This window comes from Rousettus aegyptiacus, unplaced genomic scaffold (assembly GCF_014176215.1).
Source record: "Rousettus aegyptiacus isolate mRouAeg1 unplaced genomic scaffold, mRouAeg1.p scaffold_m13_p_4, whole genome shotgun sequence".
In the NCBI taxonomy this organism is placed as follows: domain Eukaryota; kingdom Metazoa; phylum Chordata; class Mammalia; order Chiroptera; family Pteropodidae; genus Rousettus; species Rousettus aegyptiacus.
In genome coordinates, this window is record NW_023416307.1 from 12,981,153 (window position 1) to 12,990,946 (window position 9,794).

A 9,794-nucleotide genomic window follows, 5' to 3' on the forward strand; every position below is an offset into this window, starting at 1 on the left:
TTGAATTGCCATATTATTAAATATGATTTTTTTATGCTTTTATTGTGCTGGGCTACACAGTTTCTATTAACACTGAAAAAAAATATTCCTCATAAACTAAATTAATATGTTGAATTTTTGCCAAAGATAAGCTTTCTCATAAAGTAAAACTTGCTATTGTAAGACTCTTTTCTAAAATTTAAATTTAATAATGACCATCCAAGGACATGAATCAAAGCATAGCTTAACTAAATTATTAGTTAGCTTAAAAATTAAAGTCTAATAAATTAACTATTTAAAAATTGTTCTTAGTAAACAGATACACCTAATTACGGGATTTTTTTTTTCTCATCCACTTATTTTAATTGGGGTATATTTATATATTCCATGCTAATTTTTATTAGTTTAACCAAAGTATTATTATATTTTGTCTGTGTATTTTTTTTTTTGTTCGCTCATAGTTATGCATTGAGATAGAAAGAAAAAAATACAATCTTTCAAATGCCGAAAGGTGGAACTTGAGTTATATTCTCAAAATAAATAACTCACCTTTCTAAAATTACATTACCTTGGAAATTGAAATCACCTTTGTGGTTAACATAAATTGTCACAAACTGTTGTGACACATTTCATGAGGTTCTTTTGCATTTTTTCTCTTCTGCTCACTTGATGATTAGATACATCTGGCAACTCATTTATGTCAATGACATTTATTAATCATTTCCCATTATTTCAGTTATGATGTATGAATGCTTTCACAGTTGTGAGATTTCAAAAGTATCTAAAACTGATGATTCCCATTTCCTCATTTAAAACCTATTATGAAGTACTCTCCTGAGAAAACAGACACCTGTGTCCAGTTAGCAGTTTATGGTCCTCTAGAATTCCTGAGTGTAGATCTGAAATTTGTTTATTCTCTATTCTTACTTTTCCACTACAATGCTCTTCAACTAAATTGACCTAATTCCTTTGTTATTAATATATCTTTTAATATAATTAATCACTTACCAAGTTGAAAATCTATTTTCTTTTCATGCTATTTCTGCCAATTTTTGAATTGGTAGAAGTCAGGGAACCAAGTAATGTATGTATATCACAAACAGAATGCAGATAACCAAGCACCCTAAGTAAACAAAAAATCTGACACCAATTGCTTCTTTAGATATGTATATATAATGCAGAATAGCTTGCATGGGATAAATGGATAACAATAGGGAATATGTTAGGCTAAATAAATACTATATCATGGAAAAATCAGTTTATATCATGTTTAACATTTTTAACAAAAATAAAGAACATAAATATGAATGGACACTAAAATCTTTTTAATAGTATTCTCACTTTGCCCTCCAGAAATCGATAAATACACTTTCAATTAATTTTCTCTCCATATTCAGGTCTACTGTACATATAATTAGAAAAGACTGATGACAGACAGACAGGAGATACTCTTACAAAATAAGGTATTTCTATGTAATTGATCTTCAGAATTTTCAACACATAACTATCAAATCCCTAGTCATTGATAACTGGCAGCAGCACCTTACAAGCTTCACATGCATTAAGTTGGCACTTAGTTATTTGAAACATTTATAATAACAAATATGAGGAATAATTGTTTGAAAACTAAATAGAAATTAAAACACTTAAATATAGGACAAGTCTGAACACAAGAAAAGTAGAAATATATGTAAAATAACAGAAGGATTTTATATAAGTCCATTTTTGCATCGAAATTAAGAATGATCAAGGCATCAATATTTTAGTATATTTATTGTTAATAGATATAGTTCACATTTACAAATTAAGTTTGGCCAAATAATATGAATTTCATTTTCCACTTACACTGAAATTAGTTATAGTATATTCATTATCTTAAGTTTATACATAACTGTATACTCAGAGTCTTTCAAATAGAGCACAAATATGAGCATGCTTAAGTTTCAGAAAGGTCAGAAAACTCCCATATTTAAAATAGAGCTAACAGTTCAAGATAATTGGGTATGCTTAGCCATCTGGACAAAAAATAGTTTGCAAATGAGATGAGACTGTTTCATATACATGTTGACAAGGATCATGATATATATTCAGAAAGTCATCAATAGCTATAATGAAAAGGTACGATATAAGCTAGAATTTATTAATTTATAATCCCTTTAGCATGAAATAAAGGCATTTTTAGTAATGCATAAAAACAGGAATGGAAAGGCAAGTCTTCAGTAGTAATTTGGTCATTTGTTTAAAAGTACAGAATACGGTGATTTCGTAGGTCAGATTAGCAAATCATTTCACTTTCACTCCTTGATTAAAATATCTCTAAGGGCACCTAACTTGCTTGAAGAAAGATACAAGAAATCTTTTATATTCCTGCTGAGTAAATTTAAACCAAAACTGGGACATAATCTAATATAGTTCAAAAGCTTAAAAAACCTATACAGTGGATAGAAGAGAACCAATGAGAGGTTGTACTAAAAATCTTCAACCAAAAGAAAAACATAAAGATTACAAGACCTGGAGGGTTTTTTTATTCAAACAGCTTGCCAATCAAAAAAGTGAAAATTGAGGGTGATTTTTATTTTAAATGCCAGAATTGAGGTAGAAAGGCTACATTCAAAGAATGCAAGAGCCATGGGACTTAAGAAACACAGTTCAAGGGAAATATGGTTTAAGAATTAAAAACAGATAATTATATACCCTAATTACATAGTATTTGAAAGAAAAATCTTTTACTGCTACTTGAAAAGAACTTGAGAAACGAAATCAAGTAGAAGAGGGCATGTCTTGTCAATGCAACAGTAACTATAGCTGAGGACAGTCCTCTGAAGGCAGACTGCCCTAGATCAATCTCTACTCCTGCTGCTAGTTAGATGTGTGACTCTGATCTTGTGTGAGCCTTAGTTTACGCAGCTAAAAACTTGGGATAATCATGGTACCTTCCTAATGGGTACAAAGGAGTGTATAATATATTTAAGCACTTGGAATATACAGTAAGCACTAAATTAATGTCAGTTACTACTACTAAATGTACAAAAGTGTGTCTGTTATATCAATCTTCCAATTGTTTATTTAACTTATTTTTTTTAATGCAGCTTTTAGGTACATTTTATAACTGATAATGGACCTCCCATATTATTTTTCAGTTTTGCTTTAATATGTCTTTGCTATTCTAATTTCATCTTTCATGGAATTTAGAATCATTAATTAAGGCCCTCCTCAAATTAGCATTTTGATTGATAGTATATTAACTTGATGAAATCTGCTCTTCTTATAACGCTCTTTCTTTTAATCAGGGACACAGTGTCCTTCTAGATATCCACGTCAAGTACTGTAATGCGTACACATATTTAAAATGATATTTTAAGTAACATTTAATATTCTAAGTAATATTTGCTAGATTGTCTTTTCTTTTGGGAAGTGGTAAGTAGAATTAAGTCACACTTTTGCATTTAAATTTAAACACATATATGTGTTCAAAATTCCAAGTATTAAAGGATATAACAAATGAAAATTAATATTTTATTCATTATTCTATTTCTTTTTTTCCTTTATTCTTTAGCTCCTCTTGCTATTTCCAATAAATTAATCATTGTTCATGCTTTGAGTATAATAATCATTCAAAATAAATTTTTCTCAATTTTTCCATTTAATTGCTTTGTTGACATATTTAGCAATGGAATCATCTTGGACATAAGAAAACTTTATTTTATTTGAAAATATTTTATATTTTAGACAAGTCCTTGTTTTTTCCCAATTTGAACTATCGTTGTTTTTACTACTTATTTGTTATATATATTGTTGCTGTAAATGGGTCCATTTCTTAGCAAGCAGCACATTATAAGAGAAACCCACAGCTGCATCATCCACTCTACTGAGTGTGTTCAGACGTCGGATTGTTTCTTTCCCCAACTATACCCCATTGATGTTAATAAAAAAGACAATTTATTTGACCCTGTAGTAGAGACTCTAACAAAGAATATTTACAATTTTCAAACATTTTAGTGGGAATGAAAACTGTCTTAATACATTAACATTTTAAACATATATGTTTATTATATGTTATTATATGTTACATTATATATTATATAGAAATAAAATCAAGGCAAGACTGTAAGAATAATATTTAATAATATTATTAATAATATTAAATTGTCCTTTAATCCCAGAACTAGGTAGTTACCTCTCATGTTACATTATTATAAGCCCTGATATAAAAAAATAATTAGAATAGTATTTATTCTTTGAGAAAAGTAATAGGCCTTATATAGTTTACTTAGGTGTTTTTTTTCTTATAAAATTAACAATCCTGCTAACAATTTCTGTTGTGTGTGTTATTTTCCTTTTTCATCTGGAAATAAACCTATTTTTATAATTGAATAAATACTTTTTCTACCCTATGAATGTTTACAAGAACAATAATAGTGACTATGGATTTATCAGATGATGAAGATCATACTGCATTTGTATGATAGATATAAATTTCAAGTATAAATGTTTTTAATATCACCATTTCTTCATTTACTTCAGACTTAATTTTTTTGTAGATGTGCATTTGTATTAAAACGTTATTTTATCTATTTTTCTCTAATTCTATTGAGTCTCAGGAATATTTCTAAAACTGTACATAAAATGCAAACTATGATCTAAAAATTATCATGTGTTCCCATTTTAACCCATGTTGATAAAATGATTTTTTCCATCTTTTTTCCTAGTGTCTGTAATTGGCACTTTCTGTCAAAGCAGCCTAGGAGGTAAAGTGTAAACTTAAAGAGGCTTCTTTAAAGCATTCCCAAGAAGTATAGTTATTACAAGCAATCTACAGAACCCAACAGGAGTTTACAAGAGAATGTAAAATAGTAGCTTACTGCTAAGTAGAATGCATATGAAGAGAACACCTGTAGTTAACCGTATTTTTTAGTTCTTCCCATTTTCCTGCCTTTAATTAATTATTTCTTTTATCATTTTCATCTGGAACACACGACACTTAGAAGAGTGGAAACAAATCACAAATAAGAGTGTAGCAAAATAACAAACTGTCCTCATTTTGTATTTCACTGTTACTGCTGTCTTTAATCAGGTTTATTTTATACCGACTTCTTAAATATATTAGAGGATGTTTTTCAGTGTAAACTGTGGCTTTGAATGCAAATAGCAACTAATGCAGATGAATTGTCTTTTCTAATCATTCTGACATGCTCAGCTAACAGCATTATGATAGAAAATAAATCTAACACAATAAACATAAGGCAACAAAAAGAAAGAAGGAGAGAGGGTGGAGGGGAGATGGGGAAGAAGGAAAGTAGAAAAGGAGGGAAGGAGGGAAGCAGGAAGAAAGGAGGAAGGAAGGAAGGAAGGAAGGAAGGAAGGAAGGAAGGAAGGAAGGAAGGAAGGAAGGAAGGAAGGAAGGAAAGAAGGACGGACGAAAACGAAAAAAAAATTTCAAAAAGGATGTTATAAAGTGCTTCCTGGCAATTTTATTACATCATAAAAGTATCTTGGGAGCAGCAAAAAATTGGGCATTGAGATTCTTGCCTTTGTGACTTCACTATGAAAATGAACTGCTGCAAAAACAGCTTAATCATTTGTCTTCAAACTGCTTTTTTTTACCTGCCATATTTAAAAGAAAATCAGAATCCAATGTAAAATCAGTTATATTGCTAGTACCGGAAAAAAAAAAAAATTCATTCAGTAATGTCCCTTTTCCAACATTATCTAAACTCTAAGTAAATAAAAATAATTTAGAATGACAGATAGCATAAAAATGTAAACATAAATTTAAAAATGTATTAATTGTTCAACCCACAATATCACAATAATTATACTTTTAATTGTTAATTGGAAATACTGTGGAATCATTAGTGTTATGAGAACACTAATCATCTTATTCACTGTATCATAACTGTCAGATACTTCACTGATAATTTAAGGATTTATACTAAAAATATAATTAGATAAATATTTTCTTCCTAATGCAATTATCAATATTTTTCATTACCTCAGTGTTACAATGAATATTTGAAATGTTTTTTAAAATATAACCCATATAATAAAGCAAAATAATTGCATCAAACTTCTGAAAAGTATACTAGATTCTAAGATTTAAAAATTTATATGGTCAAAAGTTATTTGTCTCATATTTAAATATCACTACAAGTATTATTCACAAATATTACGCACATAATATTTTAAGCAGTAGGTAAAAAGCTAATTCAGGAGGGATATAAAGCGTGGACCTTCCCACCTTCTCGCCTTGGTTTAGCATTTGCTAAACGTTTGGTACTCTTATGCAAATAACTCCACTGGTCAATACAGAGCACAAATCTCAGTAGAATCACTATTTCATGTTCTGACTCTCAGTTGTTTTCTTATATTTTAACTTACCTCTACTGTTCACCTAAAAATAAAAAGCCGAAGTGAGAGACAACAAGTGTTTATGTAAGATCAAAATGAATCATGACTCGGGAGCTTAGATTCAGGCAGAAATTCAAATCATGCCCCGATTATGGAGTGGAGGCTAGGTTTTTTTTGTTTGTTTTGTTTTGTTTTATTTTGTTTTTATGTGAATGGGAAAGAAAATAATCACATGATTAATAGAAAGGAATTTCAATTGTTGTTAAAAGCTAAGTATCTGGCTGGTTGTAAATTCTAAAGAATGTTCAAAATTGTCAGTCTTCATGGTCAGGAGGTCTGCTTTTCTGTTAGCTTTACAAATAGTTGTTTGTAAGACAACGTTGGTTTGGCCCAGTCCAAAGATTATTTTGTCTTATGCAAATATTACAGAGGTTCAAGGGCAGGACATGCAAGACCGTTCCTCTGGGACAGCAGCTCTGACAGCCTTTTGAAATGGCTTTGTTTATATGGATTGTCTCACTACTATAATGTTGGAGGTATAAAAAGCTGTTTTGATACAAACATTTTTTGTTTGTTTGTTTCTTCTAAAGTCTGGGACCTTAGTAAAAGTATATGAAGATTTAAAGTGAATGATAAAAAACATCAACAAAACCCTCAGGCAGTAGATTTCAATAAATTTTAAAAACATAATCAAATAATAATAAATACATTAAATGCTTCGTACAAACTAATGCAATACCATACTAATTGGGCACTGACTGTCAAGTACTTAGTTTGATGGTCGGAATATGTACAATTATAGCCTATATTTTACAGAAAAAGCTTCCTTTTGCAACTTGAGAGATTTAAAAATAATCTCTTCTGTTTCCCATAAAATATTCATGTTCTTTATGCTTTCTAATCTTGTTTTAATTTGGGAATGAAAAGTAACAATGAAAAACATAAGAAATATGATTATTGGTAATTAGTACAAGATCATTTGCAATCTAGTTGTAAAGTAAAACTACAAGGCTGTCAAATGAAGAACAAATAAAAATATTCAATTATAGATTTAAAAATGCAGAGAACTTTTAAAAGTATGAATAAAAAATGAAGAAGAGTCTGTGGCCATGCCATCCTGAACAAGCCCCATTCTGTCTGATCTCGGAAGCTAAGTAGGGTCAGGCCTGGTTAGTACTTGGATGGGAGACCACCTAGGAAGACCAGATGCTGCAGGTATAAAAAATAAAAAATAAGGGATTGTAAACTGACAAGGTCCTTGCAATCTGTTAGGTCAACCAAGGGTTGCCTCTCTTAAAAAAAAAAAAAAGAAAAGAAAGAGAAAGAAAGAAAACTGAAGGGGAAGAGGTTGATAGCCAAGAGCGGATGAGGGTTTGGAGATTCTTTTTATCCATTCAGAAACTTGTGAACAGCATGCTCTCCCTTCTAGTACATAGTCTTTTCTCTGACTTCAGGCCTATGAGGGAAAATAAATACTTCTACAGCTCCTCTCTGACTCTATTATGTGCTATCGTGTAAAATACTCTTCATCTCCCTGCAAATTGTATTGCCAGTAGAACCTATCACAAAGTTATTCAAGGCTACCTTTAGTACTCTGTAGGGTTCATTTTGCTCATGTAAAACAAACATGTATATGTGTGTACACATCTACATCTACATCTACATCTACATCTACATCTGCATCTACATATACATACACATATACATATTCATATACATACACATACACATATACATACACACATATATCTCTCATGTATTTAGTACTTAAACCTACACAAAACCATTATCTATAATTCTGGAGTTCAGAAGTTCAACAGGGTCTCATAGCACAAAAATCGAGGTTCTAACAGCAGTCCTACCAGATGCTAAGTGAATCTGTTCCTTTGCCTTCTTCTCCGGCTTCTGGGATCCAGTCCGCCCACATCCCATGGCCTTAGGGTCCCTTTTAGGCAGTAATAGCTTCTATCCTCATACCTCCTTTTCTGTATTTCCTGTTACACTTATTCCCTTATGAATATATTGGGAACACCCAGATGGTCTACAATCTACTCCTACTCTTAAGATCCTTAATCACCTCTGCAAATTCTCTTTTGCAGAGATTAGGCCATAACTATCTTTTTCTTGGGGGAGGGGGGGCAATATTCTGCCTACTACATGATCTATATGCTGAACTTTATTCACTCAACTAATATATGTCCCCGATGTTTTTTAGTTCCTCTACTCAACAGATTGCACTGACTTTTCTTTTTCTTCCTCTAGGTAAAAAATTAAAAAAGTATTTTGTGAATTTAAGACCTTCCTCTAAATACCAATTTTTAAGCTGCGAGGTTGGGCAGAGTTTAAGACTCAGTTCAGCAACATTTCAGGGTTAAAAAAAAAAAAGTGATATTAATGATTCTTAATAGAGAATTTTCAGCCTCAAGACAACCAGCAGGGCTCACTCATTGAGGTTACTTTAGAATGATCCCTGAGTTCTCTTTCTGTCTTCCCTCGCTCTTCCTAGGAAATTGCTTCTATCAAATTTTGTAGATAGAGAAATAGTACATAGAATCAGAACCAATGTTATTAAAATTCTTTATGATTATATAATTCACAGACTATTAAATGTGAATAAAATAAACACATTGGTAATGTAAGGACATTAATCTAAATAATGGAAATCCCAAGATTAAAAATAGTATGTTTCCTAATTGTTTGAGAAGGGTAAATACTTCTTATCAGGCTTTATATCTTGTATTTCATTGTCCTTTCAATGTTTCTCTTCCCCTCTGGCCCCTCTCCCAGAATTTCAATAACACACAGAAGGAGAATCACACACAATTCTAAATCCAGTAGGGAAGATCTCATTTCAGGGATGTCACATTTAAGCAAATCCAATTTTTTCATGGTAATTATCTGAACCGAAAGAGTCACCTCTATGTTCCACATCTTTTGAAGATCAGGTCAAGCCATTGTTTCTTGATGAAACCTTCCACAAACCTTCTAAACTGCATCAATCTTTTGTTTCTTGGTTTTCTTTCAGAAATATAGGTTATTTTTTTCCCATTTAGTTATACCCTTTCTCACATTATACTCTTTTAGGTGTGACTTCCCCCCGCCCCTAAGTTCTCTGAGGTCAGAGGTCTTAACTAGTGCTTTTTATCAACCATAATGTCACTCAGAAAGTTAAGTATATCTTATATAACATAATGAAATTGAGCTCATTATTTTATAATAATATATATTCAATGTTCTTTCCGAATATTTTTCTATGGCCTTGAGTAAAACAATATTAAAAAAAAAAACTTTTGTAGAAATAATTTAATTACCTCTAGTAGGGTAATATTTACTGTAATACATGTATTTCTGTCTTCTGAACATAAAATATTTTAATACAATCAGAATTCTATAAATAGTTTTAAAAGAACAAAATTCTTCAGAGTATACTAAAATTGACATTCCAAAAGTGGCTATGAATGTTTTCA

The 9,794-nt window shown here is 30.8% G+C and overlaps 1 pseudogene; it reads left to right on the top strand.

Annotated features, from left to right (window-relative positions):
• The first annotated feature begins 7,426 nt into the window (after positions 1-7,426).
• LOC118602040 lies at positions 7,427-7,545 on the top strand (annotated as a pseudogene).
• Positions 7,546-9,794: the final 2,249 nt, after the last annotated feature.